The 26,132-nt window shown below is 44.7% G+C and overlaps 1 protein-coding gene across 3 annotated transcripts in view; it reads left to right on the forward strand.

The window, feature by feature from the left end:
• CFAP61 (cilia and flagella associated protein 61) overlaps positions 1–26,132 on the forward strand; it is a 1,725,308-nt gene that overhangs the window by 1,654,242 nt on the left and 44,934 nt on the right. The gene's annotated exons all lie outside the window — the stretch shown is intronic.

A 26,132-nucleotide genomic window follows, 5' to 3' on the forward strand; every position in this document is an offset into this window, starting at 1 on the left:
CCACACCTCACCCTAACAAAACCAGTCCCACAAAACATGACGTGGCCACCGTCATCCATAAGGCCCTGCCCTGCTCTGCTCAATCCTTCACCCCTGGACAGATAATGAGGGCTGTTACATGTCTGGCAAACTTAGGGTCGGTTCCACAGTGTTCAATGTGGGCTCTGTTTACATTCCCATTGGCCCCAAGGCCACTTTCTTCTCACACCTGAACAAACCCGTCACAGAACAACACCTACACATAGTGATAGGTGGAGATTGGAATCTGCCACTGGATGCCGTTCTGAATCGTACAGGCCTCATAGACTTACATATCAATAGGTACAGGGCCCTCCTTCTGTACTTTGTGATGACCAAGGGTTAGTAGATGTTTAGCACCCCCTTTAACCTATGGAGGGTATTCATTCCTTTCTGCTGTACATAGCACACACTTTTGGCTAGACTACTTCCTGGCCTCCCACCCAGTTTCCCCAACTACATTGGACTGCATCACCTTAGAGGGCTCCTTATCGGACCATACTCCGGATTGGTTAAACATTGACTGGAACCTGCAGAAAACCACATAGGAACCCTGGTGTTTTAATGTGGTGCTCTATAAGATGCCTCATAAAAATCCCAACAGCTAAAATCCTATTTGACTGCCTATCTGCAGAACAATGTGGGCTCTGTCAGGCTGGCCCAAACACTAAGGGCAGTGGCCAAGGACACACTCTGTGGTCAACTGATATGGGAAGCTGCATTAGCCAATTAACAAGAAGAGGCAGGTGGCTTTGGAGGCTGATATTAGATTCCCAAACATGGGCATATGTTTTTAGACCATCTGCTGAATCCAGATGTGCCCTGGAGAAGGCTAAAATGGGGCTTAGCTCCCTCTACACCTCCATGCGGAATTTGCACTCTACATATAGAAAGCCTGTTACTGTGAACATGGCAAAAAGGCGGGAAGACTCCTAGCCACACAACTATAAGATTAGGAGACTACAACAACCATTCTGAAAATTTGAGATGACTGAGGACGCCTTGAGCAAGATCTATAGGGCATAGCCAACACCATTGGGTCCTATTATGCAGCGCTCTATAATTCCGAACTCTGACACAGAGGAACAAGTAGAGACTTTTCTCACAACCATACAGTTGCTGAGTCTCAAAGACAATGGCAGAGCCCTCCTGGGAAGGGAGATTTCTAAGGAGGAAGTGGTACAAGCCATTTTTACACTTCCATACAATAAAGCCCCCGGAAATTATGGGTTTGCCCGGGAAACTCTATTGATGGGGTCAAGAATGACATAGTGGGCCATCTAGATGCCGCTTTTCAGGAGGCAGACCATATGGGGTTCTTTATCAGTCCCGTCTAACAAAGCCGTGATGAGAGCCCTAACAAAACCAGGCAAGGATCCCCAGCTCTGCGGCAGCTATCGCACTGTCTCCCTTTTAAATACTGACATTAAGGTCCTGGCTAGTATTCTGGCTGCACATCTCAAATGGGTTATCCCAAGCCTGACTCATCATACACAAGTGGAATTTGTTCTGGGCTGATCTTCCCGCAATCATTTATGCTCCTTGACCCACTTATGGTTATCTAAAGGTTCTCTGGAGGCCATGATTTCCATCTCCCTAGACGCCAAAAAGGCATTTAACCCCATTTCATGGAGGTACATGTTGGAGGTTTCGCTTCCGAAGGGACTGTGAGATGACTTTGTAGAGACTGTCTGCTGGCTGTGTTTCACCCACAGCTAAGGTCAACTGCAGAGGGTTCTTAACCCCTTCGATGGTCAACAGGAGCACTCACCAAAGCTGCACCCTCTCACAGCTCCTGTTTCTCGTGGTGATGGAGAATTTAATTTGGCGGCTGCAACTTGACAATCCCCACAGATAGTAGGCATAGCTGCCTCAGTGAAGATAGCCAAGGCGTTTCCACTGATATTCTACTCACCCTCGTAGACCTGGGCAAATCGCTTCCAGCCCGGCTGTCCCCAATTTCTGCATTTTCAGCAATCTCAGGGTATAAGATTAACTGGGACAAAAGTGAGTTACTACTCATGTCACATATTACAGTGAAGGCTGCTATGATAGGGTACTGTTCCTGTGGAAACAGCAGCGTCTCAAATATCTGAGTGTCTTTATCAACAAGAGCCTTCAAGGCATAGTTACGGATAACCTTGATCCTTTAATTGACAAAACCAATGAAGGCTTCCTGAAATGGCGACATCTCAACTAATCACTGTGGGGGTGATCACAGACTATAAAATATGTTAGTAGCCCCCCATTTCATGTATGTTTTTGGAATGCTGTCCCTTCTGGTCTGGGCCCCCATTCTTTGAAATAGACGAGAGCATCAAGTTTTTCATACAGGGTGACTTAATGCCACGTGTAAAAATATCTAAATTGACCGCACATATAAACAGTGGCAGCCCAGGGGTCCCTAATATTTAAACTCAAGTATACTGTCCTCCACCTGGCGCAGTTGCACTAATTGGGATCAAAGCCAACTGATCCATCTTTCTGGACCTGCTTAGAGTGCAACATCACTCACAGCGGTGCTGGTCTAGATGTTCTTTATCAACATAACCTACCATCGACATTGCGGCACAATCCCATTTTGCAGAATACGATATGAATATGGAACTACTCCCATGAACCATTGAGATGCAATGCTTGTCTACAATACCGGGCATCCTATGGAATAATCCCACCATCCAAGTGGGATGTCTGCCGATTCTGTAGAGAGGATGGAAATCTGTTGGTATATTGACACTGGAGGATATCCTGGAAGCAGGGGAATTAAAATGATTTTCTGTCTTGCAAGCTGAATATCACCTACTCCAGTCACAAGCCTTGGTGATGCACACACTGACGCACTGTCTCTGTAGCACCCTTGGAGAAGGGCCATGGGATATTCAAACTTCCCTTAACCAACAATGCCTGACACTTTGGGGATCCTATTGGAGGAGTCATGTCGAGGTTCTATAACCTGGTGCTCCAGCGCCTTCACTTCCGCACTCTGCTGGCCCTCCTCTGTAACCACTGGCAAATTGCTCTCCAGGTGCAGTACACAGACGAGGAATAGCCAGCGGTGATAGAAGACTTAAACAGGGTGCTTGTGAAGCCAGAATGAAATTCTGTCTTTTTAAATCAAAACAGCATTGTCACTGGAGCCCCCAGAAACTGGCAGCTGCATGGCCTCCTCTACCACACACGATGCTGGCGATGTACCCAACAAATAATGCACCATGATTCCTGTTCTATGTGACTGCCCTGCCATCTCCTGAGTGTGGTCTATAGTACAGGTGACGGTCAGTCCTGTTTTGGAACTGTCCTTCCCACTGTCTCAAACCCTGATCATGTTGCATGAAACACCCAACCTCTCAGACCTCACGTGGCACAAGCATAGACTACTGACTACGGCTGTAGCCACAATTTGCATTCTGTGGCATTGGAGATGGCTGCGTCTGCCTTCATATGACAACTGGCCGATTGAACTGTATAATTTAGTGTCCTATGAAAGGATTATATACCGACTCCAGGATAAAATGGAGCTATTCAGCAACATCTGGTCTCCCTTTCTCGTTCCTGAGGGGGACACCCGTACCCCTCTTATTCTCTTCTAAGTAATATACTAGTATACAGTGGCATGCAGTGGGCGAGACAACGACAGAGCTTCCCCCCCACCGACCCTCCTTTCTCCGCCCTCATGCCCCCCCCCACTCGCAGCGAACCTCCTCTCTATGCATGTAGGGAATCGTGTGCTTCATGCGAAGGGGTTCTATTATGTTCTGTTCAGTCCAGTAGTGTTGCTAGGTTGCTATTGTACAGCGTTAGCCTGGACCAGAGCTTTGCATCTGCCCCGTGCCTCATTGGCATGATGTGTTTATTCTCACTGTCCATCCTGCAGCCTTGGCCTACGTCTTCCTTATTCTCTTGTTTTGCGACACAAATATGGACGTTCCTACGTCAATGTTTATATCGATAACTCTGCATATTGTGCTGCTGTAGTTGCGATGGTCGCATTTTTCGTCCCAGTGTATGGCTGTACTGCTGGTTTTCTCAATAAAACGTTTTAAATAGAAAAACAGCCACCTAAATTGTGGGACTTACCATATCCACCCGTACTCTAAGCCACGCGTTCGAGGTTTATTGTTTCACCCAAAAAGCCATACAATTAAGAACTTTTAATCAGAAAAAGAAACTGTATAAATAACGTAAAAAATACAGATGACCCATCATCGTTATAAACAAACCATCAGTTGGTTTTAAGGCCTAAAACAAACTTATTGACAACTCGTGCATCTCCAAGCAGAGGCGACATAAGATGCCACTGGAAAGAAAATGCAGGATAAATCTTTCTGGCTAGAAACAAGCGTGACATCCTTGCTATGTCTCTATTTCCTGAACAAAGACCAGGGCTTTCTCTGCAAAGAAGCATAAGGTGACTTAGGGCCTTATTACAACCTTGGTGGAGGAGTTTACTCCATCACAACTGTGGCGGATATCCCGTCCGTCGTATTACGATCCTCATTGAATATAATGGGATCGTAATACGGCGGACGGTATATCCGCCACATTTGTGATGGAGGAACCTCCTCCGCTAAGGTCATAAGAAGGCCCTTAGTGTTTCTGGGCCACCAAACTCACAAGAGCTTAAACCTAAATAATCTTTTGACATGTCATTTCTTTGTACACACGAAAAGTGGGTACCTGATAGTTGTAGTTCTGAACATCACACCGTTCCTGTAGTGAATAGGTTTGAGATACCTTACTATTATATATGCATTTCTTCGTATAGTCAAGAACAGGTTGTACTCCGAATCTACATTTTATATAAAAGGTTCTCTTTAACTCTGATTGTAGTCGGTGTTAATATGGTTCAAAGCAGCTTTCGAGTTTTAGCTCCGGATAACAAGACATTCAGCTGACTTTCCTGGCGGTGCCTAGGGATTGAGCGCAATTGTCTGCTCAGAGGTTATCTGTGATTATTTTAACACTGGATTTATTCATTTGTTTTGGGGAATTTCACAAATCTGAGCATCCTTTTGCTTCCAATATGTCTTACATGTACTGCAACCAATGTATTTTTTGCGGCTGCTTGACCTTAGTACTACATCCTTATGCAAATTCAAATAGAAGTCTAGAGTAGGAATAAATCCAAGTCTAATCCAATAGATAACAGGTCTTAATCGAATAGTAGCTTCAATGCTATTGAGGCTAGGTTCAAGTCATAATGCTACGATTGTTGCACCTTAGCCAAGATGTAGCATTTCATTTTTTTGGCGCTTGGTGTTTTGTTTGTAATTTCAAAGATCACTGATGAGACTGTTTTAATGTTATGGCTGTCCAAAATTGGCATAAGAGGGTACCATCAAAACTAAATTTACATCAGCGAAGCGCCCTTATGTTCTGCCTCAATATGAGCTCTTTTTTTTCCATTTGTTTTTTTCAGGACAGGTCCCCAAGTAGTCAATGCTATACACGTGTTCCAGCTGTATAATATTAATTATCAAAAATCTTAAGGCCTTTTTTATTTATTTATGATCAAACCTGTTCTTGTTTATGTTAAAACAAAGTTGTTCTGTGCTTGCAGTGCTGCTCAACAGCCAGTAACAGGCGATGCATCACAGATCAGGTCTTGTCAAGAGTATTGTATCATCTGGATTTTTTTTCACATCCCATTAATCGTATATTTAGGTTAAGATCTATAAAATACTTTCTAACGTCACTTATATAGAGATTAAGAAGAGTAGGAGCCGGTATGTATCCTTGCCGAATTTGGGTTGTAATTGGAAATTCAGCTGTACATTCACCCTTCCTGATGTATCTTACTTTTGCTATGGTATTAAAATGATTGATTGCAAAGCGAAAAGCAGATTGCTTGTCAATCTCCTTTGTCGTTTAGGCTGTGTCAAGCAGAGTCTACTTACAGGGCCAAAGGCTGTTCTCGGGTCAGTGAAGGTTAGGAATAGGGTTTTAGTCTTACTATTCCGATACCAGACTCAGGAGTCTCATTGCTTGGTCCACTGTTCCCACACCACTTCTCAAGCCAGCCTGGAGCCCGTCCTGGATCTGGGCTGCATCAAACCAGTCCTGTATATGATTGAGCAGAAGCTTTCCATACCTTTTCCTTGCTCCATCCAGCTTCGAACTTGGGTGATAATTTCTTGCTTCTGCTTGTGAGCCTTTTTTTGTAATAAATAGGACATCTGATTATCGATCTCCGTGATTTGGGTACTTCCCTGATTTCCACAAAAAAGTTACTGATTTCTAAAAGGGGGCCCAGAAGGCTACATTATTACGATAAATGTCCGTGGGTATCCTGTCTAGGCCTGGTGCTTTGCTTTATTTCTCACTCCCAATTGCTTCTGCTATTTCTTCAGTAGTGAAGTCAGGATTATTTTCTTGATAAAAATTTTTATTAGATTATATTCTCTGTAAGGATCCCACGATTTATCACTGTTGTTTAAGCAGGTAAAATGTTACAGCCATTCTGCTGCCCCAACTCCCTGATCTATGACAAGTTGGGAAGGTCTATCTTACAGAAGTTTCGAGAATCATTTTTCATCACAGCATTTTTAACAGATTACAGGCTTTATATTTTAGCTGTTTCTTCTTACATGCAAGTAGGGATTTATATCCTCTCCTTATCTCTTTCAAGGATGTTTAACCATTAATGGACGTGCGTCGTGCTTTCCAAGCCTCTCTAGTAGTTCTTTTTTCCTGTGGTTTTTCTCATTGTACCACTCAAGTTTGGTGGTTGTTGTTTTCTGTTCCTAGTGGTGGTACCGCTTTTTATTGTGGATGAGAGGAGTGTAAGAACTAAGGGGGTCATTCTGACCCTGGCGGTCATCGACCACCAGGGTTGACGACCACGGAAGCACCGCAAACAGGCTGGCGGTGCTTCCTTGTGAATTCCGACCGCGGCTGTGAAGCCGCGGTCGCCCAGCTGGGTCCGGCGGTTTCCCACCGGATTTCCCCCGGCTGGGAGAATCCTCCATGGCGGCGCTGCTTGCAGAGCCGCCATGGGGATTCCGACCCCCTTCCCGCCAGCCTGTTTCTGGCGGTTTTCACCGCCAGGAAGAGGCTGGCGGGAACGGGTGTCGTGGGGCCCCTGGGGGCCCCTGCACTTCCCATGCCACTGGCATGGGCAGTGCAGGAGCCCCCTAACAGGGCCCCAGCAGGATTTGCAGACAGTGAAAATCGCGATGGGTGCAACTGCACCCGTCGCACCCCTGCAACTCCGCCGGCTCCATTCGGACCCGGCTTTATTGTTGCAGGGCCTTTCCCGCTAGGCCGGCGGGCGCTCCTTTGGCGGGCGCCTGCCGGCCCAGCGGGAAAGCCAGAACCGCGGAGCGGCCAAGTGGCGGTTCCCGTTTGGCTGGCGGCTAGCGCCGCCAGCCAAACTCGGAATCAGGCCCTAAGTCTGCTAGTGGTAGAACAGAAGACAACTGGTGGGCCAAACTTGTAGCAGCCCCATCAAAGTGAGATTGAGTGGTAGTTGGGTTCATTGAAAATACTTTAATGATCCTTGTGTCCTAGCTGATATCATGAATAGTCCTCGTTGAGGGTTTCACAGCAGGTTCCTCAGTAGGACCCTCTTTTTGAGATTTTTTTTGTCTAAATGATTTAGGTCCGGGTCATTTCCTCTGCGCCTTACAGTAGAAAAGTAAGAGGTAATTTTTTTGGGGTTGGAGCTTTCTTAAGCCCTTTGGCATTTTTATGGGTTAAATAACAATGGTTGAAGCTTTAACATAGCTGCTTTGTGTTGTAGCTATAGTTGCTGTCCACCCTCCTCCCTTTTACACTGTACAGAGCAATTAATGGTGTGCATGTTGGATGGACTAGATGCAAGGTGATCGACGCACAATCTGGGTATTTTTATGGGTCATAACCAGCTTGTTCTATATTATTGGTACTGGAGTTAGGATTCTGATGAGACTATTTCATCAGCTAGTCCTTCTTTCTCCAGAATCTGCATATTAGTCTTGTTGTCCCTATAGTAGCACTAATTAGTGGCTCTAGAAGTCTAGGACTACTATCAAATGGAGTTTTGGCAACAGGATACTCTATTGGGGGTGGGAGGAAATCAATGAATGCTTCCACCCCCCTCTTCGTGGTGAGTTTAGCAGCACAGCTTACCTGAACCCCCTGGACAAGGGAAGAGGAGAGAGTGACTCAAGCTGCATTGGAGCCACCTTCACTCAAGAGTCTTGTCACCACACACCTCCCTTGCCCACTCTAGCACCTGCACCAGAACATACAGCCTCACATCACACCACGCCTCCCACCAGCTGCCTGCTTAGGTGATGGACTGAGCAAAATGGAGTAAAACACAGTGTTCTGGGGGGAATTGCAATTCTAAGGCAGCCACAGTGGGATGACCACTCCAGACACTCCACTGACTACACGTCAGCAACATGTTCTGGACAAGGAGCTGAAAGCCAATCCCTGGCTGTAGCACTGGGGCCGGGCTAGAAGAATGGATAGCCAAAGTCTCAACTTTGCTGCTCCCATGCCGTGTAGATAAACAAATCCCTCTGATGTCCGGGACCTGGCTCTGATGAAATGCAGATCTTGAGATGGACTGTCAAGGGAGTTTGTATTTTTGATTAGAAGTCCTTAACCTACCAGGAGCTGACAATCCCAGCTCGTGTCCTGAGATATGCCATTTGCTTATGATGAATAGGAAGAAAGAGGAGGACTGAGTAAATGGATTGCCCTAGTTTTTAAAAGGAGGAGAACTGGTATTTTCCCATTCCAGCTGGTGTTCAAAGTGATTTAGAACATCATTTGCAATAGGAGCGTCAAAAAGGTTCTAATGGCTTAGACTGAAATTTGAAGGCTTCTGCGTGTTTTGGATTTTTGAAGGCTCACCTCAGAAGATCTTCTAATTAGTTTCCAAGAAATTAGGATCTCTGAAATGGAAGCTGTAACACACCAGCTTTTTGCACACCTCTGCCATCCAGTATCCTAAATGTTTTAGGTGATGTGATACAGCATTTGAAGCATTTGAAAAAGTAGAAGCCTTGACATTGTCACCAGTTATGTCAGACAGTATTTGTTCTTGCAACTTAATTCCTGCTAGCAAATTCAAACAGTCTTTACCTACTTGAGTAGCCATAGAAACTGCCTGGAAATACTTAACCAGAGACTGGAAACATGGACGTAATAAATCCCTTCTCTTGTAGTTAGATTAAGACTAGCATAACTTCTCTTAAGCACAGGCTCAACTCCTCTATCTATAGGATCTGCAACAGCTAAATCCTATTCTACCACAGACAATAGGTCACCCCAAGGTTGGAGAACATGGGGTCCATGCAGAAAGCTCTATCCACTTCCCTTGGCTAAAGGATAAGGTATTTCCAAAAGTCTAGGTAAGTCAACTTTTTCAAGATTTTCCATCTCAAGGAAATGTTATGATTGGGGAGGGGAGTAACTTGTATCAGCTGAAACTTTGCAAAGCATATAGAAGGAAGATTTTCCTCACAGTTCATCTGAAGGCTCTGTACCAAATATCTGAATGCCAAAGGCACTTATGATCCTTGAATAAACTTGCCTCTAGGAGCTGGTTCAGGCTCAGGATCTGTAGTCTCTCTCATACTCTGGGGAAAGCCATGATGAAATGGAAGAAGGAGAAGAGCCTGAATTAATGGGTGAAAAACTCTGAGCATCTTTTGGGACTTGGTCTTCTCTTGGACCTTACCCCAACAGCTTCAGAATTTCAGAGAGGGAGGTAACAAGAACCTGCAGCTGATCTAATGGCACCCATAAGGAAACTCAAAGTTGAACTTTGATGCTTGGTAGAAGAAATCGCCTTAATCTTCATATGAAGTCTTTTAGCTGAATGTTTTCTGTGCTCTATATTGACTCCCTGCAGAAATCGGAGCTAATAAAGCCTCCGTCACAGATCTTCTTATACATCAAACTCCAGGAGCCTTAGGTGGCTAATGTGCCTGAGTATCTCCTTATTTTTTTCTAATATCTAAGACCCAAGAGACAGGCATACCTAATCTCTCCATTACAACATGCTGCAGAGGGCCCATCCACTCAGAAATGGGTAGGGTTAGCAATTATCAAAAAGAAAACCGGTAATTTGTTACTTTCGCTGTAAGATTTAACTCTGTTTATTTCCTTATGTTTGTCCTTCACAGAATTTACCAGGACTCCTGATGGTGATCATTTCCAATAGTACCTGGCTTGAGCAAGGAGCACCACTGCCTTGCAGCATTTACTTAGGCTAGGTAATGAATAATGGAAGGTTTGCCCACTTGCTAAAGTGGTATTTCACACTAGGGTCATAAAAAGACCAACTCCTGACATCTTCCTTAAAATCTGACGCTGCTTTCTCTCAGCCAAACCTTGTACTTTGAGAACACGGCCATCTGGCAACTCAAAGACAGGGGTTACATTGCCACCTGGATCACAGGGAATGTATTACAAAAGAGCCACTTCCTATGATAAGGCTTCACTATGAAAAGACACGGCTTAGAAACTGAGACCCAACCCTGTCATAACTAAAATGATTCGCGATGACCCATGCTACATGACAATGAATAAGAATATTGTGGCATTTAACAACATTACCTTACCAAGATCTGCTTCAGACAGGTCTGTGGTGTTGTCTAGTGGGAAGTAGGAAAAAGATGTGATGAAGTTTCCGTTCCTTTTTAAGCCCCATATGAGTAGGTGGAGTCTTTGAATAAAGCTTAGCCATGTGGTGCCTGGATGGAATGTGGGACCAATTCAATTTTTTTTAATTGGTCCTAATTGGCATTTTATAAATCAGCACTAGGTAGACAAGGAATGTACAGTAATCTGAAAAAATGTATACATATATACATTCCTGCTTTTGTGCAAATAACTCCAGCATTCCATCTATCACTTTTTTTGTTTACTTTAGTGTGCTGCCCTAGGTGTGAGTGATATGCCCCGATGTGACTCTTGTGCACATTGTGTCACTGGAATCAAGCTTTCCCTCACTGGTGAGCCCTCACCAGGGCAAAACCGGTCCAGGGTTGCTTGTTGTCCAGTCCAGGGAGGATCTGGCCTGGCAGATAGGGCTGCGCTTTCCCATTGAAGCAAGTTCAAGACTGATTTGCATACGGCTGGGTTCAAACTAAGGTGGCGTGGTGTGCAAAATAATGATAGATTGGGATGCAGTCTCAAGTAATTACCAGTGGCTGAGATTAATTCAAGCATTTCACCCATCACTTTTTTGTATACTTTAGTGTGTCACCTTTAAGTGGGACAGATATGCCGAGACATGGATCCTGTGCCCACTGTGTCACTGGAACAAAGCTATACCTGACTGATTCCCCTAAATAGGACAAAAACAGTCCTGGGTTGCTTGTGTTACAGTTCAGGGAAGGTCTGACATGGCAGTTCAGGCTGGAGTGTTTCTATTGGAGCAGGGTCAAAACAGATTTGCATATGGCTGGGTCCAAACTGAGGTGGCATGTGTCAAAGTCACCAGATCCTCGGGGTCTGTGCACGTTCCCAACACTTCCACCACAAGACAGCTCCAGTACTCGGATTAGATTTATCACAGAGTCTAAGAGAGTCCAAGGGGGGAAAAGGGATTAGGAAGGGAACAGCTGGGAAGGAGACCTGTAGGAAGCAAGCAGTTAAAACACAACATCAAAATTACATCTCATGAAATCAGTACCATGCTACAACTCTAAGCTTTGTCATTTCTGAAAACATGAACAATCCTAGAATAGTTCTAAAGTTGACTAGACCTTAGATGACCGAAAACCTGAGGAGGGAACAAGAAATGTTAAATAGAACTTTCAGATTCAAGTACTTTCTTTAGCATGAGAATCATGAAAACATTCTGAGCAATTTCTAAACAATCATATGAATCTTATTTAAGAATACATATCAGGAACACACAGCATTACATCTAGAACTCTGATCTTGTTGTGTTCTTCTCAAAAACATTGGGAAAAGTAAATTGAGCACATTGCAGGTTTTTATATGTGTACTAAACACCATAAAGGATTGTGCACCATGAAATCACACAATATAGATTCAAGGAAATAATCACGCAACTTGTCAACTTGAAAATGCTACCAAAGAAATGTCTCAGAATGGTAGCGCACAGTAATTTTCATTATTTATACACAAGGAAAAGAATTGCGTGTCTTGCCAATTCAAACAACACCGTGACACTGTCAAGAAATGGTAGTGCGCAATGAATATTATGAATTAACCACAAAGAAAGAATCGTGCATCTTGCCGATTCGAAGGCCACCATGAAAATGCCAAGAAATGGTAGCGCTCAAAGAATAACATGAAACGCACTCAAGGAAAGAATCGCGCGTCTTGTAGAATCGAATGCCACCATTAAAATGCTTCGGAAATGGTAGCGTACAATGAATATCAAGAATCACACACTAGGAAGGAATCGCGCGTGTTGCCGATTAGAAGGCCACCATGAAACTGCCAAGAAATGGTAGCGCACAATGAATACCATGAAAAGCACTCAAGGAAAGAATTGCGCGTCTTGCCGATTAGAATGCCACCATTAAACTGCCAAGAAATGGTAGCGTACAATGAATACCAAGAATTTCACTCAGGGGTAGAATCGCGCATGTTGCCGATTCGGATGTCACCATGAAACTGCCAAGAAAATGGTAGCGTAGAGTGAATATCAAGAATTACATGCCAGGAAAGAATCGCACGTGTTGCCGATTCGAATGCTACCATGAGACTGTCAAGGAATGGTAGCGCGCCATGAATAACATGAATTAATCTCAAGGATAGAATCGCCCGTCTTGCCGATTCGAATGCGTGCACACAAATGCCATGAAAATTCTAAATGCACAATTACACGCACATGAGCAAAATTATTAACATCAGAAATTAGGCCCAAGAATTAGAGCGTCATCGAATACGGGGTCGGGGGCCCAGCCCAACCTCCGTCTTACCGCCCTGACTAAGAATCACCACTGAAGAATAAAGCACAGAGGCCAGGAAGGTCAAGGTAGGCCACCGGAACAGGAGCTCAGGAAGTTGCTGCTGCTCTGCACGGGGACCTCTGAATAGTGAGCACGTGGAGCTGGGCTGACTCCCTTTTACAGAGTTTTGGCCCAGCCCACAACCACACCCAGGCATGCTGCAGGGAAAGCTTCTAGAAGGCCCTGGAAAGAGGACCACACCCTAACTCACTCTGAATGCCTGCAGCAATACATTGCAAATGTACAGTATTTATAAGCACCTTAAAAAGGAATCTTTTGGATTGAATTCTGCAATGCAAAAGGTTAAACAATAACATATCATCACAATGCATAAATTACATTATCCTGAGAGTGTTTGGTTTTTGCATTCTAGACGCCCGTAGAGCGCGCACTGTCCTGGTGTTGACCGTACTCCCCTCTCCCAGGCGCGCTCTAGTGGCTGGTTTGTCTGGATGGAGACGATGAAAGCGTCTCACAAGTACTGGAGCATGAACATCAGATGCGGAAACCCATGAATTACTTTCAGGGCCATAACCTTTCCATGAGATTAAGTACCATAGGTTACGCCCTCTCAATTTCGAGTCCAACACTTTCTTGACTTCGTATTCTTCTTCCCCCTGTACAAGAACAGGAGCTGGATGAGGGCGGATCTTTGAACAGCCTTTTTCTAAAAAAGGAAGTATGGCACACTGGATGAATTCGTAAGGATTTTGGCAATTGCAGTTTATAGGTCACATGGTTGATTTGCTGAAGAACAGTGTAAAAACCTATAAATTTGGGGTTGAACATGTGCTTCTTCTTGAAGTCTATATATTTTGTGGAAAGCCACACTTTGTCACCTGGTTGATACTGCGGTCCTTCACAATGTTTCTTGTCATAATGCTTTTTGTATTTTTGTTTGGCTTTTTCTAAATGCTGTTGAATTGATTTCTGAGGTTGATGCAAATGTTGAATTGTTTCTGACACAGCTGGAGTGAGAGAACTTTCTTGAGGAATTGTGATGGGCAAGGTATGAGGATAATAGCCAAACAACCCAAAGAAAGGTGTAACGCCAATAGAAGTGTGGAAGGAGTTGTTGTAGGTTAATTCAGCTAACCAGAGCATTGATGTCCAAGAATGAAGTGCTTTTTCAGCGTAAGCACGAAGGTATCGCTTCAAAGTCTGATTTAGTCTCTCCGTTTGACCATCTGTTTGAAGATGGTGGCTCGTAGATAGGGTAGATGTCACTTGGAGTGTTTTACACCATGTCTTCCAAAAGTTGGAGGCAAATTGTGACCCCCGATCGGAGAGGATCACTTTTGGCAGTCCATGATAACGAACCACTCTATTCAGTAAGATAGTTGCCAGTTCACTAGAGGTAGGTAATTTCTTGCAGGCAATGAAATGTCCATATTTTGTGAGACTATCTACTACCACCAGAATTACTGAATGCTGTTGAACCATTGGCAGACCTGTAATAAAGTCTAAAGAGATGTGCTCCCATGGACGACTTGGGGTTGGGAGTGGATGTAACAACCCTTTCGGTTTTGAACAACTTGTTTTAGTGCGAGCACAGACTTCGCAGTTGTTTACCATCGTTTTTACATCCTTTGTTAAGGTAGGCCACCAAAAATAGCGTTGGATTAATTCAAGAGTTTTAGGAGTACCTGGGTGACCTGCCGTAGGTATAACATGCAACCAATGAAACATTATCTTGCGAAGTTTGGTTGTGGGCATGAAGAAACGGGCGTCATGAAAGGGTAATCCTTGTTTGATCGACCTTTTTTGATCTGCTTGGGCCCATGTTTGCCATTTTTCAACAGTGAACGAATTGCGGATGTCTTCAAATAAATCTTCTGTTTTTATGATACATAGGACCTTTTCAGGAGCAATGATAGCCCTGGAGGGTTGAACTGCAGGCAATGTGGTAGACTCTTGGCGGGACAAGGCGTCAGCTTTGCAATTAGCTTTACCAGGCTGGAAAGTTACCACTAAATCAAACTCGGCAAAAAACAGCATCCAGCGTAAATGCTGAGGGGTCAAAAGTCTGGCAGAACTCATGAATTGAAGATTACGGTGGTCAGTATACACTGTGACAGTATATTTGGCTCCCAACAAATGACGTCTCCATTCTTTAAAGGCGTCACGAATTGCCAGAAGCTCTTTTTCAGCAATGACATAGTTCCTTTCAGCTTCGTTTAACTTCCGAGACATGTAAGCTACAGGATGAAGCTGACCAGTGTCTTTGTTTTGTTGGGACAAAACGGCTCCTATCGCCACATCTGAAGCATCAGCTTCCACTATGAAAGGTTGATCTACATCTGGATGAGTCAAAACTGGGGCAGTGGAAAAAGCTTCTTTCAAAGTTGAAAAGGCTTGGTCTGCTTCTGGGGACCATACAAATTTCTCTTTCTTTCTTAATAACTTAGTAATTGGAGCCACTGTCTGGGAGAAATGGTTGATGAACCTCCGGTAAAAATTTGCAAAGCCCAGGAAACATTGTACATCACGAACAGTCTTTGGGATGGGCCACTCAGATACGGCTTTTACTTTCTTTTCTGCCATCACCATACCTTGAGGGGTAAGGATAACCCCTAAAAACTCAACTGTGGTAACATGAAACTCACACTTGGTTAGCTTGCAATATAAATGGTGTTTACGAAGGGCTGTCAAAATTTTCTTGACATGTTGAACATGTTCATTTTCATTGTCTGAGTAGATCAAAATGTCATCAATGTAGACTATGGCAAAGATATCAAGGTACTCTCTAAGAACGTCATTTAAGAAAAATTGAAATGCTGCTGGAGCATTGCACAGGCCAAAAGGCATGACGTTGTATTAAAAAAGGCCATATCTTGTTTTGAATGCTCTTTTCCATTCGCCACCCTCTCTCATTCTGACCAAATGGTAAGCACCTCGAAGATCAAGCTTCGTGTAGATTTTTGCTTTCTTTACTTGTTCCAGTAAGACCGGAATTAGAGGCAGAGGATATTTGTTCTTGATGGTGATTTTGTTCAAGCCCCTATAGTCGATACAAGTTCGAAGCTCTCCATTCGCTTTGGGAACAAAAAACAAAGGAGAAGCTGTGGGAGACTTAGAGGGGCGGATGAAACCATTCTCTAAGAATTGATCCAAGTATTTTCGTAAATGTTGATTTTCATGTTCTGACAGGGCATACACACGACAGTTGGGAAGTATCGCCCCTGGGACTAGATCACTTTGACAGTCATAAGATCTATGAGGAGGTAAGTTCTCTACTTCCTTCTCATCAAATACATCTTCATAAGATGAATACTGTTTGGGCAACTGAACTTCTTTCTCTGCGGCGGTAGCTATGTAAGAATTGTGAACTTCCAATTCTTGAGTCCTTTGGAGACATTGTTCTTTACGTAGCACTGATGAGAACACGATCTTTCGTTCTGCCCAATTAATCTCTGGATTGTGATGAGTTAACCATGGCAAGCCAAGGATGATCCCATACTGGGGAGCATGGATCATGTCAAGGATAAGTTTCTCTTTATGTTTCTTTCTTTGATTTATTCCTTCACAAATTACTGACAAGGGGACAGTCTGAAGAGTTTCCGGACCTCCAGTCAAGAGTTTTCCATCAACTGCCTGGATGATTTCTGGGGTCTTCTTTTCAATACATGGGATCCCCCATGCACGTACCAATTGGGCGTCAACAAACTTCCCAGTAGTCCCAGAATCGACTAGAGCCTTCTTGAAATAAGTCTTTTTCTTGACCTGAACTCTTATTCCCAATTTAAGATGTCTGGATTGTGAAGGGTCCACGGTGACACCCAAGAGCAACCCTTCTCTGCATCTTGGGTGTTTTAGTTTTCCGACTCGACTGATGCATTGGCTGCCACCTTCTGAACTGGACCTTGTTTGTTCTTTGGTTTAATTGAACAGTCTTTGACGAAATGACCTTTTCGTCCACAATAGAGACATTGTCCATTTTTTCTGCGAAGGTCCTTTTCATCTTTGGTCAAAGGTCTCCTTAGGGTTCCTATCTCCATCGGTTCAGGTGTTCTTTCTTTCAAATTTCTTGAGTCTCTGTTCTCGTGAAAACGCCAAGAATATTTTTCAGTCTTTTTACGCGTTCCTCTTCGTTCAGTTAAACGATGGTCAAGCCTAACAACAAGGTTTATTAACTCTTGAGTCTGTGGGTTGTGGGTCGATTTGCACCAAGATATCTTTTAACTCCTCTTTGAGTTCCTTGTAAAACAAAGCCGCTTGTTTTTCCTCTGGCCAGGATGTCTCAGCGACCAGCCGATTAAAGTTGGCTAAATATGACACTAAGGGGGTCATTCTGACCCTGACGGGCGGCGGAGGCCGCCCGCCAGAGTTCCCCCCTCCAGAACACCGCTCCGCGGTCATAAGACCGCTGCAGTGATTCTGGCTTTTGCACTGGGCTGGCGGGCGGCCGCCAAAAGGCCGCCCGCCAGCCCAGTGCAAAAGAGCCTTCCCACGAGGACGCCGGCTCAGAATTGAGCCGGCGGAGTGGGAAGGTGCGACGGGTGCCACCCGTCGCCTATTTCAGTGTCTGCAATGCAGACACTGAAATACAATGTGGGGCCCTCTTACGGGGGCCCCTGCAGTGCCCATGCCGTGCAGGGGCCCCATGACAACCCATACCGCCATCCTGTTCCTGGCGGGAGAACCGCCAGGAACAGGATGGCGGTATGGGCTGTCAGAATCCCCCATGGCGGCGCAGCAAGCTGCGCCGCCATGGGGGATTCCCAGGGCAGCGGAAAACCGGCGGGAGACCGCCGGTTTTCCCTTTCTGACCGCGGCCAAACCGCCGCGGTCAGAATGCCCTGCGGGGCACCGCCGGCCTGTTGGCGGTGCTCCCGCTGACCCTGGCCCCGGCGGTAGTGAACCGCCGGGGTCAGAATCACCCCCTAAGTCCTGATTCCCCTGACGTAAGTCTAATAGTTCACGATCTGCTGACAGTGTTACAGTTCTACGATCAAAAACTCGCTCAAATTCGCAAACAAAATTTCTCCAGTTGTACAACAGTGGACTATCTTTGCGCACAAGAGGAATAGCCCAAGTAGCTGCATCTCCAGACAGATATGACAACAAGAAAGCTACTTTGGACTGGGCATCGGGAAAAGTATGTGGTCTGCATGTGAAATGTAATTCCACTTGAACCAGGAAAGATTGCGCTTTCCTAGGGATCACCTGAGAAGCGTTCTGGGGGAGCTAAAGGAATGGCTGAAGGAACATTGAGGGAAATGTTAGTCGGGTTACCTCCAGAAGTCTGAGAAGAAGTACCTGACCAAGACACACCTGTGGGACTTTGTTCTTTCTTCTCTACCTTATCCTGTAACTGACTCACCCTCTCAGCTAGACTATTTGTCAAATCTTTTGATGATACCACTTCTGACTGGAGCTGGGTGATAGCCTTAACTAGCTCGTCCAGTGTGGCCATGCTGAGAACATACACAAACCAGGAGGATAATAATTTGTGGGCTTACTATTCTGTCAGACACCAGATCCTCGTGGTCTGTGCACGTTCCCAACACTTCCACCACAAGACAGCTCCAATACTCTGATTAGATTTATCACAGAGTCTAAGAGAGTCCAAATGGGGAAAAGGGGATTAGGAAGGGAACAACTAGGAAGGAGACCTGTAGGAAGCAAGAGGTTAAAACACAACATCAAAATTACATCTCATGAAATCAGTACCATGCTACAACTCTAAGCTTTGTCATTTCTGAAAACATGAACAATCCTAGAATAGTTCTAAAGTTGACTAGACCTTAGATGACCGAAAACCTGAGGAGGAAACAAGAAAAGTTAAATAGAACTTTCAGATTCAAGTACTTTCTTTAGCATGAGAATCATGAAAACATTCTGAGCAATTTCTAAACAATCATATGAATCTTATTTAAGAATACATATCAGGAACACACAGCATTACATCTAGAACTCTGATCTTGTTGTGTTCTTCTCAAAAACATTGGGAAAAGTAAATTGCACACATTGCAGGTTTTTATATGTGTACTAAACACCATAAAGGATTGTGCACCATGAAATCACACAATATAGATTCAAAGAAATAATCATGCAACTTGTCAACTTGAAAATGCTACCAAAGAAATTTTCTCAGAATCGTAGCACACAGTAATTTTCATTATTTATACACAAGGAAAATAATTGCGCGTCTTGCCGATTCGAACAACACCGTGACACTGTCAAGAAATGGTAGTGCGCAATGAATATTATGAATTAACCACAAAGAAAGAATCGTGCATCTTGCCGTTTCGAAGGCCACCATGAAAATGCCAAGAAATGGAAGCGCACAATGAATAACATGAAACGCACTCAAGGAAAGAATCGCGCGTCTTGACGATTCGAATGCCACCATTAAAATGCTTCGGAAATGGTAGCATACAATGAATGTCAAGAATGACACACTAGGAAGGAATCGCGTGTGTTGCCGATTCGAATGCCACCAAGGAACTGCCTCGGAAATGTTAGCGTAAAATGAATATCAAGAATCACACACCAGGAAGGAATCGCGCGTGTTGACGATTCGAAGGCCACCATGAAACTGCCAAGAAATGGTAGCGCACAATGAATAACATGAAAAGCACTCAAGGAAAGAATTGCGCGTCTTGCCGATTCGAATGCCACCATTAAACTGCCAAGAAATGGTAGCGTACAATGAATACCAAGAATTTCACACAAGGGTAGAATCGCGCATGTTGACGATTCGGATGTCACCATGAAACTGCCAAGAAAATGGTAGCGTGCAGTGAATATCAAGAATTACACACCAGGAAAGAATCGCACGTGTTGCCGATTCAGATGCTACCATGAGACTGTCAAGGAATGGTAGCGCGCAATGAATAACATGAATTAATCTCAAGGATAGAATCGCCCGTCTTGCCGATTCGAATGCGTGCACACAAATGCCATGAAAATTCTAAATGCACAATTACACGCACATGAGCAAAATTATTAACATCAGAAATTAGGCCCAAGAATTAGAGCGTCATCGAATACGGGTTGGGGGCTCAGCCCAACCTCCGTCTTACCGCCCTGACTAAGAATCACCACTGAAGAATAAAGCACAGAGGCCAGGAAGGTCAAGGTAGGCCACCGGAACAGGAGCTCAGGAAGTTGCTGCTGCTCTGCACCGGGACCTCTGAATAGTGAGCACGTGGAGCTGGGCTGACTCCCTTTTATAGAGTTTTGGCCCAGCCCACAACCACACCCAGGCATGCTGCAGGGAAAGCTTCTAGAAGGCCCTGGAAAGAGGACCACACCCTAACTCACTCTGAATGCCTGCAGCAATACATTGCAAATGTACAGTATTTATAAGCACCTCAAAAAGGAATCTTTTGGATTGAATTCTGCAATGCAAAAGGTTAAACAATAACATATCATCACAATGCATAAATTACATTATCCTGAGAGTGTTTGGTTTTTGCATTCTAGACGCCCGTAGAGCGCGCACTGTCCTGGTGTTGACAGCATGGTGTGCAAAGTACAATGGGTTTGGATGTCTTCTAAAGTAATTACCAGTAGCTGAGATTAATTCAAGCTTTCCATCCATCACTTTTTTGTATACTTTAGTGTGCCAGCCTAAGTGGAACGGGAATGCCCAGACATGTGTCCTGTGCACACTGTGTCACTGGAACCAAGCTATACCTGGCTGAAGAGCCCTAATTTAGCACAACCGGTCCTGGTTTGCTTGTGTTACAGTTCAGGGAGGGTTTAGCCTAGCATTCCTGGCTGGAGTATTTTAATTGAACAGGGTCAGGCCTGATTTGCGTATGGCTGGGTCCAAACTGAAGTGGCATGGTGTGGAAAATAACAATGAATTGGGATGTGATCTCGTGTAATTACCAGTGGCTGAGATTAATTCAAGCATTTCAGACACATTTTTTTGGTATACATCAGTTTGTACATGTGCACATGACCTACAGTAAACAAAGGAAACAGGACTTGAACTATTTCCCACTCCAAGATCCTAGCCCTATATGCTACCAGCATACAGATATATATATTCTCTTATGTCTAAAGTGCTGGAGCAAGAAAAGATTAAACTAGGAAGAGATAGTGGGTGTCCTACAAACTCAGTGGTTGCGTATCACTAGAACGAACAGGCACAAAAGGTCTGCCAAGCAAAAATGCATGATGTATACTCATTATATCTATGCTAACTGGGGTTACAGAAGTGTTCTTCTAGGGTGGCTTATCAAGTTTGAGAATGATGGTCATTAAGTGCAATTTCCTGTCAAGTATTAGTGCAGTCCTGTCAAGTATTAGTGCAGATAATGTAACAACAAACAGTGGTTCCCCCAGAAGTGTAATCCTCAACTTCCACGGCAGTGGATGTACCACTAAAACCCTCTGACTCAATAAGGTTCATTCATTATTATGTCCATTTTATTAGGAAAACAAATACTTAAATTGAACAACTGAAGCAAGATACTATATCAAGTGCTCCTAAACAGTGACAACATAGTGCAAGTGAGTAAGGTGTCAATAAAGTGCATCAGTGCAACTTACAAGGCAATAAAATCAAATGTGGCTAAAAATATTGTAGTCTCCTTTTGAACACCCCTAATATAAGTGTCTAGAATCTACTAACATTTTTCAAAATCCAGTCCACAGTACAATTTTATGTCAACGTTTCGACCCAAAATCTGAAATTCATTCAAAAAGGTTATCATCAGGACAGAATATTATTGTAGGCAGCACTCCATCCATCAACATCCTCACTACCAGTATCCTAGCACCACTACCCTATCACCACCTCCTTCACAACAACTATCCTCACCTCCTCCACCTCAACCATCACCAACATACCACTACCTCATCATCCTTACGACCACCGCCTTGCCCTCCCTACTGTAATTACCACCACCCTTCCACTCTCAATTCCTGTAGAAGCTCTTCATTTTTTAACAACTATTTTCATCTCATTAATTTATTGTTTTTATGCAGGATTGTGGCCTATGTTTGGATATGGCTTCTCCCAAGTAACTTGTTCTCGCTATGCATGTAGGTATCCAGTAAAGCATATATAAGTCATATAAAATATTAAGAAACACGAACATGTCAACTATAGCTATCTGTCGACATGCCAGACTCATCTATGGAAATTGATACATGAACATTGAAAAGGAACTATATGGCTGGTTGTTTGTGTGAATGCTTGGGCGAGTGTTTGCTGGGCACATTCACATTTGCAACAACTTCCTATTTGATTGGTTTGTACTTTTTACTTGCTGTGTGGTGGGATTAAGAAAACGTATCGTTTATTGCATTATGATGCATGCTTTTAATAAAGCAACCTACAGATGCACTCAATCCTGCCTGAGAGACTTGCTGTGTGGGCTTTCCTTTCTCTTCGTGTGTTGGTCCCACCCCTGAAGCATGGCCTCATTATTTGTGTCCTTCATTGATTACTTTTTAGACACTCCTTTTTTTTTCCTTTTTGGTTAAGCACTCCATGGGAATGAATGTGTTTTCCTGATGTGTCCCACGAGTACTTCTCTTTAGTTTTTATTGAAGAATATAAAGTGATACAGAGCATATAGAAATATCCCTTCAAAGCTTTTTTTTTTTTTTGTACCATAAGCGATTACACATTAGATATATAAGCTTATGCAATCTAACAAATATTCTAGATATTCAGTTGAAAAATCTTAAATAAACATTTAAGGGGAAGAAATATAAGAAATATAAGGAATGTAAGAAAAGGAAAAGATAGAAAAAAAGAAAAGAGAAGCAAGAAGAGTAGCGAGGAGGGGAGGTAATCATGGGATGGGGAAAAGATAAAAATATTGTATAAGCTAAGTGGGGTGGAAGCAGAGGGAAGAATTGATGAATGGATAAATGTATAGAGGGGTCGGAGGTCTCGGCGCCATAATGACGAGGCTGTTGCATAAATAGTTCAATTGTTCCCTGTCTGGTGTGAATTGTTGCGAGGAGTTGGCCAGTTTGGCATATGTGCCTAGATTGTTATGATATGAGATGAAGATTCCGACATCTGAGGAAGGATAGCACCAGGGGAGAAGCTATCAAGGGATTTTCCGTAGGGGAATGTAGATTGGGATGGGTTTATTTGGAGGGTATGTTCTTCTTATATGAATTAAATAATCAGACCATGATCGAATAAGGGGAAGAGGGGGAGTATCTGGCTACTTGACCCGAGATCCAGGACGTTTATCAGGGTGAGAGATCCAGAGGATGGGAGGAGAAGAATAGAGAGGAAGCGGGGGAAGAACAAAGAGGCGCTCGGGGAAGAGTGGGGAGAGGAGGGGTAGGGGTTGAAGAGTTCTAAAAAGGCGATTGACTCTCGCTGGCCATCCACCAGCTGCCTCATGGTCTTGTCAGGAAAGGGCTCCAAACTTCCGTGAATAGGGCCGCTTGGTCTTGCAGGTTGTAAATTACTCGTTCGTGGATGGCAGTCTGGAACATGGCTGTCATCCATTCTGTTGGTGTGGGGGCGATACTGGACCTCCAGTGCCGGAGTATGCATATTTTGGCTGTGGCGAGTGCCGTATGAAGTAACCGTTTATGGGCTCGCGATAGGGAAGGGTACGGGCGCATATCGTGTAGAAGGATGAGCGATGATGGGGTCGGGCTTGGTATCTGTATAAAGTCTGTCAGGGCATGGCGTACTGCTTCCCATAAGGGTTGTATCGTCGGGCAATGGCATAGGATATGGAGTAAGTCACATTGAAGGTCGGCGCATCGCCAGCATTTCGCATGCGGTATCAAGCCTGCCCCGCGAAGTTTGATGGGGTTCCAGTACCATTCTTGGAGAACTTTAAATAGACAGAATTTCAGGCGGGCTTCGCGGACTCCCCTCTTAAGGGCTTCTAGGATGTCCGACCATTCTTCTTCCGTGTAGACGATCTCAAGTCGGTCCTGCCATTTTAAGCGCAGTCGTTCAAGAAGAGGCTGCGAATAAAGGTGACTCGTTAGTTCTTCGTATAGACCGGACATAACACCTTGTTGTCGACCCCACTTCTGGAGATAGGTGACAATGGGTGAAGTTTTAAGTGTCCACAGAGGGGTTCCTAGGGCTCTACGTATACAATGCTTAAGCTGCATGTATCGCCACTCTTGGTTACTGTGTATGCCGAACTCTTCCTGAAGGGAGGCGAAGGTACGAAAGCTGTCTCCGTCTATGATTTGAGATAAGTTATGGATACCTGCCTCGATCCATTGTGGCCATCGGAGGAGGTTTCCTCCTATTTTTATGCTTTTATTCCCTGCTATAGGGGCCTGGGTGTGCATGGAATGGTGCACCCCAAGTAATCGGTGGGCTCTGCGCCAAGCTATGTTTGTGGCCATGAGGATGGGGTTAGATAAGTGGGGGTGATCAGTGTATGTCCCTCCCATCTCCGTATGCCGGCCTCTTAGGAGTTTCTCTGTGGCTACCCATTGCGGGGGATCTGGTATATCTGGTAGTGTATACGCTAGCTGTGAAAGTTGTAAGGCTAATGAGTAGTGTTCTACTGAGGGTAGGCCTAAGTCTCCATAGGGTCGTCGTGCCAATATTGTTGCAGGTTTCAGCCTAGGGAGCCCCAGATGAAAGTCCCTATGGATGCGTCGATCAGGCGGAGCGTGGAGATGGGAACCAGTAAAGGGAGCATGCCTAGTACATATGTGAAGCGCAGGAGAGTGACCATTCTGACCGCCTGTGTCCTGCCCCACATGGACAGGCCCAGTAGTGACCACTTGGCCAAGTCCTTTTTCATTCTGGCTATAAGAGGATCTAGGTTGTCTCTGACCATGTGTTCCAGACCTCGGTTAATAAACGTTCCTAAGTATTTAAGACGAGTCAGTGTCCATTTAAATGGGAGGCCATGTATTGCAGCTCTCGTCGTTACGCGGGATAGTGGTAATGCTTCGCTTTTGTCCCAGTTTACCTGATATCCGGATAAGGGTGCAAAGCCTTCTATGGTAGAGAGCAACGATGGCAGAGAGTTTTCAAGGTCGGACAAAGTTAATAAAATGTCATCTGCGTAAAGATAGATTTTGGATGAGCCCCCTGTTAAAGGGAAACCTTTTATCTGTTGAGAGTTCCGTATGGTAGCTGCCAGGGGTTCCATGGCCAGCAGGAATAGGAGCGGTGAGAGAGGGCAACCCTGGCGTGTGCCTTTTCCGATGGGGAACGGATCAGATAGAAAGCCCCCGCAATTAACCTGTGCAGTGGGATGCTCATACAGTAGGCGGACTTTGGAAATGAATTGTTCTCCGAGGCCGAAGTGCTTCATAGTGGTAAACAGGTAAGGCCATTCAATACGATCTAATGCTTTTTCCGCATCTAGAGATAAAGCTAGGGCTTCCTCTGGTATTTGTAGGGATTCCAGTAAGGTATGGTAGAGGGTGCGCATATGGTTTCTGGATGTACGACCCAGATCGAACCCCACTTGGGTGTTATGGATCAGGGACGGTATTACCTTACGTAACCGTGCTGCTAAGACACTGGCTAGGAGTTTATCGTCTCCGTTCAGAAGGGAAATGGGGGCGATAGCTGCCGCAAAGTAGGGGGTCCCTCCCTGGCTTAGGTAGGACAACAATCGTAGCTCTGTTAGACAGAGCGCCTAAGGAGCCTTCTTGACATGCTTCCGCCAGTGCCTCATGCACTGCTGTGATTGCCTCTTCCCCGGCCCATCTATAAAATTCAGCAGGGAATCCGTCTTCTCCCGTAGATTTAAGGTAGGGGAGGTTTGTGATAACTTGCGTTATTTCTTCCCTGCTTATTTCGCCTTCTAGAAGGGCTCGACCTGCCTCCGACAGACAAGGCAGGTTGGCCGCATTAAGAAATGCCTCTGTCTGGGTATGATCAGTAGTTGTTTCAGAGGTATAAAGATGTTGGTAATACGTGGCGAATTCATTCACAGTGTCTTGCGGGCGGGTCAGTACTGCTCCTGAGGAGGATGTTATGGCCGGAATGGCAGAGGCAGCCTCTCTCTGTCAGAGCTGGGCCGCCAGGAGACGTCCTGCCTTCTCACCTTGTTCATAATGGCGGCCGCATAGCTTTTGCAGCGTGTATAGTATTCCGCCTGGGATGTATAGAGTTCATTGTGTGCCATTCAAGCTTGTTCTAAGGAGTGACGCAGCCTGGGGGACGGTTGGGCAGTGTATTGTTTTGTGAGGTTCTGGATTATGGTTTCTAAAGTAGTTTGGCGGGCTGCTCTGTCCCTGTTGGCTAATGCTGCGTCT

Source organism: Pleurodeles waltl, chromosome 5 (genome assembly GCF_031143425.1).
Source record: "Pleurodeles waltl isolate 20211129_DDA chromosome 5, aPleWal1.hap1.20221129, whole genome shotgun sequence".
Lineage (NCBI taxonomy): Eukaryota > Metazoa > Chordata > Amphibia > Caudata > Salamandridae > Pleurodeles > Pleurodeles waltl.